General features: G+C 33.8%; 1 pseudogene; it reads left to right on the top strand.

Moving 5' to 3' along the window:
* Positions 1 to 5,305: 5,305 nt before the first annotated feature.
* Positions 5,306 to 5,450, top strand: LOC145253033 (U2 spliceosomal RNA; annotated as a pseudogene).
* Positions 5,451 to 10,004: the final 4,554 nt, after the last annotated feature.

The following is a 10,004-nucleotide window of genomic DNA, read 5'->3' on the forward strand; positions in this document are numbered from 1 at the left end:
ATCCAATAGAGAAATCGACCGCAGATTCAAATGTGATGAGAAAACGGCACAAATGACCGTGCAAAAGCAACAACACACAAGCAGTGTTCGTTATGCCCCTAAATATGGCTGTTCAAGAGTTACTCCTTACAGAGAAGACAATTCTATCAAGATCCACAGCCTCAGAAACAGATTTGAAACGGCTCCCCAAATACGATTACATTGTAATCCTGTTAAACAGTTCTCTCTGTCTACAGTTAAGAAAGGATTGAAGGAATTTAATTTGCGAGGCTGTGTTCCAAGAGGCAAGCCAATCATTTCTTTAAACAATAGAAAGCGCCTTTTGGACTTTGTCAGATGCAATAAACGTCATGGCTCTTTATATTAGTCGAAAGTGCTTTTTAGCGACGAAAGTAACTTCAATAGACTAGACAGTGATGGTAGGCAATACGTCCGTCGAAGGAATGGCGAAGAATTTAATACTAGGTAAACTGTTTCTTCCCTGCAGGGTGGTGAAGGTTCAATTTTGTGTGTGGGGCGTTATTAGTGTCAATGATCCATGGCCTATAGGTCGCGGCAAGGTCCAATTAATTCGACCAAGTACATAAATATGTTGACTGAGCATTTTCTATCTTACTTTTGTCGGAATTTGGATGATAATCCCATCTTCATGCAGGATAGTGCGCCCAATCACACAGACGGCAATGTCAAGAGGTTTCTTAGAAATCATTATATTCCGTGTTTGGATTGGCCTGCACAATCTCCAGACCTCAATCCTATCGAAAACGTATGGCATTACATCAAGCAACAGCTAAGCAATGATAAAATTTTAAATCTGCAAGAACTTTGGACAAAAATTAAAGAGAAGTTGGATTCCCTTTCCCCGGTGTATTGTCACAGATTATTTCAAGAGAATACCCCCAAATTTACAAGCTGTCAAATTGCAGAAGGGCTATGCTACTAGGTAATTACTAGTTTATTGTGTTCCTGTTGTATTTGTGTTGCATCAATGTTCTAAAGTTAAAGTTAAATAACAATTTTCTATTTTGCGGAGTTTCTTTTTGTTTTATCCATTTGAAGTAAAATTTTTAAACAGACGTAAACATAAAAACTCTCCCATTAAAAGGCAAATATAGTCAAGTAAAATTATTAAAAAAAAATGCGAATCAAATGGTATATAGGCTGTTTAAACAGTTATAGTCAATTTAGCTTACATTTGGAGTTTTCGAAAAAAGTTACAAGTGCGGATTTTCTTTTTGGCAACACTGAAAATTCTGTGTATCTTAATTTCCACATATATTTTCAAAACTTATATATACAGGCGGCAGTATAATGGTATGGGGCATGATATCTTCAAAAGTTACTGGCCCCCTTGTGAGAATTCATGGAAAAGTTAATGACCGAATGTACAGAGAATTGATTAGAAAACATGTGGTACCTAATCTTTCTAATTCTGATATCTTTATGCAAGACAACGCACCGTGCCATAAAGCAAAAATAGTTTTAGAAGAGCTAAATAGATCCAATATTTGCGTTATGGATTGGCCAGTTCAGAGCCCAAACCTGAATCCAATTGAAAATGTTTGAAAAAGTATTGGTGATAAGATCACAGAACCCCCCCCAACATCTTGATTTATGGGAATGTATAAAAACATCCTGGAATAATATTTCACCTATAACATGTGAACGATTGGTTCTGTCTTGCAGCAAAAGATGCCTTAGTGAGATTGAAAACAAAGGGCTTTTCACTAAATACTGAAAGGATTCTTTATTTTTTCATAATGAATTTTCCTCGTTCCTTAACTTTTGCACGCCTGTAATTTAATTAAATCTATTTATATGTAAAAGAAAAAACTAATATGCATCAAAATAAACAATTAAAAAACAAATTTTTCTTTAACTACCATTATTAAACATTGGAAAATTCACCAATTTTGTTTTCTTTTTCATAGATAAAGTTAAAAGCCATTAAAAAAATGATCGATCGTTCCTTAACTTTTGGACGCTACTGTATATATATATATATATATATATATATATATATATATATATATATATATATATAATACAAATTATCAATCCTTATGTACAAAATTAAAGAAAAAATAGTAAATTATTTATTTTATAATAATTTAATTTGTTTATATATACACTGCGTATCCAATTATGAACGAGTTTACATTGTTTTTTAAATATTTAAGAAACGAGTGAATAAAAATCCATGAAATTTTGTGAAAGTGCTTACAGTATTATTCAGCTATTCCTGTCAGAAAATAAAAGTATTTAGCGAAACTATGGCAGAAGATAGGAATATCTGTTCATTTCAGTGTGTCAAGTTATTAACGAGATTGAGAAAAAAAAAAAAAACAAAATATACCCATAACTTGTTTATTGAAATAATTTTCAATCCTTAAATGAACTAGGAAAAATGTTTAGAACACAATAACTACATAGGAATTTCTAATTAATAAGGGATATGCGATCCTTTTTTTTATAAATGACTTGTAAAAGATGTTGGTCCATAGAATTAGTCAAATTTATAATATATATATATATATATATATATATATATATATATATATATATAATGAATCAATGACAAAAAAACTATATTTCAAAATTCATGATGTTGACTATCTTATAATTTATTCCTTTAATTCAGTTTACATTTAAAATTCTTGACAGTATCTGTTTCGTAGCGCAAAATCAATCATTTAATTATTATATCAATCAGTGAATCTATTATGCCCTTAACTCATCAGAAGAAATAGCAACAATCCGTCCAAACGAAATCAAGTGTGATTTGACATGATTAAAATCCGAAAATTGGAAGAGAAACTGCAAATACATTTAATATGGTTCCATTACGCCATTTTTAATTTAAAAAAATAATGTATTTGTACTAACATTCTCTATTAATGTATGAATATTCTACTCAAATATTCTATTTAATAATTAGTAAATTTATTAATTCTAATTCATGTATGCATATTATGAAAATAATAATAATTATAAACTATTATACATGTCTGCATATACGAAACTAAACTAAACTGAAACAAAGACAGATTGACCTTAACAGTTATATTAAATAGTTTATAGATTTGAATTGAAACGATACATAATTAAGTTCAATTGACTGTTATAATCAAGTTTATTGCTGTTTCAATTTTAATTCGTTTTATCAGTGAATTCTAAACAAATAATTACGTTTGGTTGAGAGCAAAAATTTGCTGAATACTCAATTCTTTATCTTACACGTAAAACGTTAAAATTAATTTAATTTAAAGTATGAGAGAGTTACTTCCTTTAGACTAAATCTTTTTCTAATTAACTTTTCTTATTTTATTTTTATTTTATAAATAGTCATACTTGTAAATACTTATCCCATTGCCATCCATATCACACTAATAAATAATGTTTATACAGTCCTAATGTATTCACTCAATGTTATTAAAAAGTTAAATCAATGTATATTATAAATACATTCACTAATCCGTTCAATATAAAATGTTAGTACTAAAACTATTTCAATCGATAGTCGTACCTATTTACTATGCCTCCCCACGGGACAGAGTTAGACACCAGGGTCGTTTTTTAACGTGGAGAAAAGGTACAAAAATAAAAATTGTCTAAGTCGTGAAGGATTCTCCTCCCCCGAAAGAAAACAAGAAATAGAAGTGCAGCATCTGAAGAACAGATACTCAATCGATAGTCGTAATTCATTAAGATATACGTCATTTCTGCTTAATGTCAAATTGTAAATTAATTGGTTACTTATATTTACTTTAATTTTAATTAATTTATTTATTTATATTCTCAGGCTACCAAAGGTCAAAATTGAAAGAATTGACTATTGCATATTCTACCAAATTCCTCCGCTTATTTTAGGTCTACATTTTAGATGTAGGTAACTTGGACATGGGTAAAACTTTCTATTTTGGTTTGAGACTAAAATAATAAATGTTAAGGGGTCAGAATTGAGGTCAAATTTAAAAAGAAAATGACTTGTGCGGTCTCTACAAGATTACTCAGCCAAATTTTAGCCTAAACAATTGAAATCTTATATAAAATGTATTCACAGGTAGGGAAAGTTATAAACAGTATATAGGACCCGGGCAAAGCTGGCATAAAATGTTAGTATATATATATATATATATATATATATATATATATATATATATATATATATATATATATATATTTATATATATATATAAATATATATATATATATTTATATATATATGTATATATATGCATATATATGTATATATATATGCATATATATATATGTATATATATGCATATGTATATATATGTATATATATGTGTATATATATGAAATGTAAGTATATATATATGAATATATATATAAATATATATATATAAATATATATAAATATATATATATATATATTTATATATATATATTTATACATATGTACATATATATGCATATATATGTATATATATATATGCATATATATGTATATATATGCATATATATGTATATATATGTATATATATGCATATATATGTATATATAAGTATATATGTGTTTACATATGTGTATATATATGTATATATATATGTTATATATATGCGTATATATATGTTATATATGTGTGTATATATATGCTATATATATATGTGTATATATATATGTTATATATATGTGCATATATATATGTATATATATGTATACATATGTATATATATGCATGTATATATGTATATATATGTATATATATGTATATATATGTGTGTATATATGTATATATATATGTGTATATATGTATGTATATATATGTATATATATATAAACAAACTGAATTATATATATATATATATATATATATATGTGTGTGTGTGTGTGTGTGTGTGTGTGTCTCGTGTTGCGGGATTCAAATCGTTCGACTCGTATTAATCTTGACACCCTGCTCTGAAGATTCCCGAAAGGATGAAACACCAGTGTCTGTAGGTATTTAATTATTATATTAAAAAATAATTATGACAGCCTCTTTCAGAAATTCGTTTCTTATCGTTGAGCACTTTCAGTTGAATTAAAGTCGGTCAATTTAGCTCTTATGCATACATCATTGTATAACGATTTGATCACTGTCTGACGGACGTAAATGAACATTTAAAATTAAGATATTTCGATTCAACGTTATTTCACGCGGTTAATGGTAGCCGAATGGATTGTGTCTCCGCTAATCGAGATGTCTCGTGTAGCGAGGTTCAAATCGTTCGACTGGTATTTATCGTGACACCCTGCACTGCATATTCTTGAAAAGATGAAACACTAGTGTCTGTAGGTATTTAATTACTCTTGGCCTTTTGGCCAAGATCAAAGTGTAGTATCTGTTCCGGCAGATACTGCACTTAAGATAATTTGTACCAGTCAATGGAGGGGAAACCCTCTATACTGGGACAATTATTATTTTTGGTAACCAGAGTGACCCCTTTGAGGGGAGCTGGTTTTTACCTCACATTAAAAACGGCCTTGTGCCTAATTTGCTCAGTGGGGGAGCAAATAAATACCATCTGTTCCGGCAGATACTGCACTTAAGATAATTTGTACCAGTCAATGGAGGGGAAACCCTCTATACTGGGACAATTATTATTTTTGGTAACCAGAGTGCCCCCTTTCTTTTAGGGGAGCTGGTTTTTACCTCACATTAAAAACGGCCTTGTGCCTAATTTGCTCAGTGGGGGAGCAAATAAACACCATCTGTTCCGGCAGATACTGCACTTAAGATAATTTGTACCAGTCAATGGAGGGGAAACCCTCTATACTGGGACAATTATTATTTTTGGTAACCAGAGTGACCCCTTTTAGGGGAGCTGGTTTTTACCTCACATTAAAAACGGCCTTGTGCCTAATTTGCTCAGTGGGGGAGCAAATAAATACCATCTGTTCCGGCAGATACTGCAAGCTATGACTAGCTAGGACTAGCTATGACTAGCAAAGACCAGATGTGGGGGCAACCCCACATGCCTGACCATTAACCAGCTCCCATTTCCCACCTCTCGGGAGCTGGTCCCCTTTTTCCCTTCCCCCTCCCTTCACTCCTCACATTAAAAATCGGCCTTGTGCCTAATTTGCTCGGTGGGGGAGCAAATAAACACCATCTGTTCCGGCAGATACTGCACTTAAGATAATTTGTACCAGTAAATGGAGGGGAAACCCTCTATACTGGGACAATTATTATTTTTGGTAACCAGAGTGACCCCTTTTAGGGGAGCTGGTTTTTACCTCACATTAAAAACGGCCTTGTGCCTAATTTGCTCAGTGGGGGAGCAAATAAATACCATCTGTTCCGGCAGATACTGCACTTAAGATAATTTGTACCAGTCAATGGAGGGGAAACCCTCTATACTGGGACAATTATTATTTTTGGTAACCAGAGTGACCCCTTTAAGGGGAGCTGGTTTTTACCTCACATTAAAAACGGCCTTGTGCCTAATTTGCTCAGTGGGGGAGCAAATAAATACCATCTGTTCCGGCAGATACTGCAAGCTATGACTAGTTATGACTAGCAAAGACCAGATGTGGGGGCAACCCCACATGTCTGACCTTTAACCAGCTCCCATTTCCCACCTCTCGGGAGCTGGTCCCCCCTTTCCCTTCCCCCTCCCTTCACTCCTCACATTAAAAATCGGCCTTGTGCCTAATTTGCTCGGTGGGGGAGCAAATAAATACCATCTGTTCCGGCAGATACTGCACTTAAGATAATTTGTACCAGTCAATGGAGGGGAAACCCTCTATACTGGGACAATTATTATTTTTGGTAACCAGAGTGACCCCTTTTAGGGGAGCTGGTTTTTACCTCACATTAAAAACGGCCTTGTGCCTAATTTGCTCAGTGGGGGAGCAAATAAATACCATCTGTTCCGGCAGATACTGCAAGCTATGACTAGCAAAGACCAGATGTGGGGGCAACCCCACATGCCTGACCTTTAACCAGCTCCCATTTCCCACCTCTCGGGAGCTGGTCCCCTTTTTCCCTTCCCCCTCCCTTCACTCCTCACATTAAAAATTGGCCTTGTGCCTAATTTGCTCGGTGGGGGAGCAAATAAATACCATCTGTTCCGACAGATGCTGCACTTAAGATAATTTGTACCAGTGAATGGAGGGGAAACCCTCTATACTGGGACAATTATTATTTTTGGTAACCAGAGTGCCCCCTTTTTGCCTACTTTTAGGGGAGCTGGTTTTTACCTCACATTAAAAACGGCCTTGTGCCTAATTTGCTCAGTGGGGGAGCAAATAAATACCATCTGTTCCGGCAGATGCTGCACTTAAGATGGTTTGTACCAGTCAATGGAGGGGAAACCCTCTATACTGGGACAATTATTATTTTTGGTAACCAGAGTGACCCCTTTTAGGGGAGCTGGTTTTTACCTCACATTAAAAACGGCCTTGTGCCTAATTTGCTCAGTGGGGGAGCAAATAAATACCATCTGTTCTTCAGATGCTGCACTTCTATTTCTTGTTCTCTTTCGGTGGAGGAGAAATCCTTCACGACTGAGACAATTTTTATTTTTGTACCTTTTCTCCACGTTAAAAAACGACCCTGGTGTCTAACTCTGTCCCGTGGGGAGGCATAGTAAATAGGTACTCTTGGCCTTCGGGACAAGATCAAAGTGTAGTATCTGTTCCGGCAGATGCTGCAAGCTATGACTAGCTAGGACTAGCTATGACTAGCAAAGACCAGATGTGGGGGCAACCCCACATGCCTGACCATTAACCAGCTCCCATTTCCCACCTCTCGGGAGCTGATCCCCCTTTTTCCCTTCCCCCTCCCTTCACTCCTCACATTAAAAATCGGCCTTGTGCCTAATTTGCTCGGTGGGGGAGCAAATAAATACCATCTGTTCTTCAGATGCTACACTTCTATTTCTTGTTCTCTTTCGATGGAGGAGAAATCCTCCACGACTGAGACAATTTTTATTTTTGTAACTTTTCTCCACGTTAAAAAACGACCCTGGTGTCTAACTCTGGCCCGTGGGGAGGCAAAGTAAATAGGTACTATAGTAAAAAATAATTATATATATATATATATATATATATATATATATATATATATATATATATATATATATATATATATGGGAAAATATGCATATTCAATTATATATCACCATTTATTTACACTAATCGTTTTATTTATGACACTCGATGGAAGTTTAATATAAGTAGAGCGCATATACAAGAAAATATCACAAAACACAATGACACTACCAACTCTTCCAATTTTTCGGGTTTATTAAATCATGTCCATATTCCTTTAATTTTCTTTTAAACTTAATGAGTTCTTGATGAGTCAGGGCGGAAAATATTAAAAATTTGACATAATAATTACGATTGTTCCATTGCTACGAATAAGGTGCTTGTCAAGAATTGAATATTTTAACACACATGAAAAATAAACGGTTAGATGAACAACATCGTCGAATTAAGTATATCGACCTTTTGTCATGTATGTATATATATATATATATATATATATATATATATATATATATATATTAGTCACTTAATGTATTTAATGTGTTTGAGAGTGTTCTCACGTAAGTTTTGTATCGGAATGTCTTCAATAAAATTTTCAATCGCCAACAAATCTTATTGTGTTTCCTTACATGCAATTTATTCGATTAAATTAAACAGCTCACTGGAACACTCTACAATACAGATCAACTGTCACACACATAGAAAAGCGAATGAAAACCAGACCATGGACGCATGTCAAAGACTTTACAAATTGATTTGCGTTTCCTGATTTCTCACTAGCGAAAACGCATGGGTGGAGAAGTACGTGTCTTGGTGTAAAACGCACGTGCTTCCTTTCATTTCGCTCTGTTCGTTTTTATTTGATTATTGAAATATGGTTTTAGCATCATGTAATGATGATGTGGAGAGACAGCTGTGGGCGGCCACAGATGGCGCGTGCCATCTGGAGAAGCGTTGGCATTCGAAATATGGGCGTTGTCATGGTTCGGGGTGGCGGTATAAAAAGACGCTTATTTTTTTCGCGGGAGTAATTATCTCATGCACGTGAGATTGCTGTCAGTTGGTAAGAAGACGAGAGTAAAGAAATAGAATGCTAATTGTTAAGAAAAATTCCTAATCCGACCATTTTATTGTCTCCTGTTCTGTTTTGAGAATCAGCAAATGTCTCATCGAGGACAATTCGACTTGTACGTCGAAAGAATTTACGTGACTAAAATAGGGATTAACTCCCGGAGAAAAACTATAGACAATCTTTCCTATCATTTATGTATCTTTGATTAATATATGGTAACGTCTAATCTTTTCAAATATGCTAGTGAACGGAAAAGAATTGTATCACTTGCAAACGACACATATTTGCCTCATTTTCACCCCGAATTCTATTCTCTATCCCCCTCTCTCTCGCTCTCCTTCTTTTATCTTTATCGCTCAGGCTTAATTTTCTGTCATTGTTTACTTTTTGGTCTGACTTTCTTTGAATTCACTTAGAAAAATGCATCCAGTTCCAGACCCGTGTCGAAGGGGAGGTTGAGGATTACGGCGGCTACATTGAATAGATGTCAGCTCTACTAAATAATCAAGTTACTTGTATTGATTGTTTTTTGTTTTTCGTTAAACTTTTTTAAAATAAAACTGTAGTGATGTTTTCTTAAGGGCGACCCATTTATCGTTCCACCTCATACAATAATAGCTGGCGGTGTGAATAATAATACTCACGTAGAAAGAATTGGTAGAAAGATAAAACGTTACAGCATGAATTTCAGCAATTTCTTGTGTCTCACTTCCGGAGAGTTCGGATAATTATGAAGGGACGGAGATTGCCGAAAGCAGGCGTTGTTAAAGATATAATTCGACCTAGGCTAATCATTTTTAAACGGCGTCTCTACTGATATTAATTCAAGAAAAAAACTCGTTTTTAATTGAAATACTAATTATCCATGTTTAAATTATAGCAGACAAATGTTTTCCGGTGCAACTATGTATAATAAAGATTTTAGAAATACTTT

This window comes from Euprymna scolopes, chromosome 29 (assembly GCF_053919585.1).
Source record: "Euprymna scolopes isolate OS-2025 chromosome 29, ASM5391958v1, whole genome shotgun sequence".
In the NCBI taxonomy this organism is placed as follows: domain Eukaryota; kingdom Metazoa; phylum Mollusca; class Cephalopoda; order Sepiida; family Sepiolidae; genus Euprymna; species Euprymna scolopes.